Raw genomic sequence first — 1,423 nt, forward strand, 5'->3', positions numbered from 1 at the left:
TCCCACCGGGAGGAGGCCGAGAGGAAGACCCAGGACACGCTGGAGGGACTATGTTTCTCGGCTGGCCTGGGAACGCCTTGGGATTCCCCCGGAGGAGCTGGCCCAGGTGGCTGGGGAGAGGGAAGTCTGGGTCTCCCTGCTTAGGCTGCTGCCCCCGCGACCCGACCCCGGATAAGCGGAAGACAATGGATGGATGGTTTCTTTACCAAATTCTTTTTGAATAAAGTCACTGGATGGGTAAATGAAGACTAGGTGTAAATTCAAACTGGAAGACTTCATCTCACCTAAGTTGATAATGCCCATTTTATACTATACATTTTATAATACAGACCTGGAATATGAAACCATGGACCATGGATTTAAGATTTTATCCTGTTTATTTTAAGAGTACCATTCATGAAATCAAGATCTAGTCCTCCATCCTTGTAGCATATGGTCATATCTGTTTTCTTAATGTAGTGTATCTTTTTCTTCCAAATATAGTCAAAATTAATAGGGAGTAAAATGGATAAATACATCTAGACAAAGATTCCATTTTGGTCAAAAATATTCTACCAAATGTCCTTTAGTAACCATAAATTGGGTCTAGATTGACCTTTCTCGATCACCTTCCATATATTTTGTTTTTCGTTTGAATCTGGATTTTTATAAATGAATATACCCAAATATTTAATATAAGTTCTGATTGGGATGTTGTAAACTTCAGTCAGATGAGTGGGATGAATAACATCAATTCACATTTGGGTAAATCCAACATAAGATCTAAGGCTTTTGAAAAAATGGTAATAATTTGAAAGATTTTAAGGGTCTCATTTATATTCTCCATGAAAACTGTTATCATCGGCTGATTGACTTATGATTAAATATTTTCCTAAAATATTAGGAGACAATATTATCTAACAATATAATTGACAATATCTTAAAACTGCAGCTAAATTGGGTGACATACCACATGACAGACATACCACGTGACGTAACACGGCTGGTAATGGAAAAAGCGCCCCCTTCATTTCTGGAGTGCAACAGTCCCATTTCCATATATGGTATGGGACTGACATATGGTCCGTCCCCACCCCTTCTGTTTGGTGCAGCCAGGTGTACTTGGAGAATACTGCACCAACATAAGTGTCAAGTATGAACGCCTCCACCTCGCGCTCAGGTCAGCGCACCGTTCGCCCCCAAACAGGAAAAGTGGCCCCAAAAGCTATATATTTGCCCTCTTCCTGATTTCTTGCATGTTTGTCATACTTAAATGTTTCGGAACATCAAACCAATTTAAATACTAGAGAAGTTGCATTTCCTGCGAAAATGCAGTGTGAATGCTTTTTTTGCTGAATGATTTTGCTGAAAGCGGCTGAAGATATGCTGAACAGCTGAAGTTTAATGAAAACGCAAAAAGTGAAACAGAAGCTAATTTGAAGAA

The sequence above is a fragment of the Kryptolebias marmoratus genome, linkage group LG2, assembly GCF_001649575.2.
Source record: "Kryptolebias marmoratus isolate JLee-2015 linkage group LG2, ASM164957v2, whole genome shotgun sequence".
Lineage (NCBI taxonomy): Eukaryota > Metazoa > Chordata > Actinopteri > Cyprinodontiformes > Rivulidae > Kryptolebias > Kryptolebias marmoratus.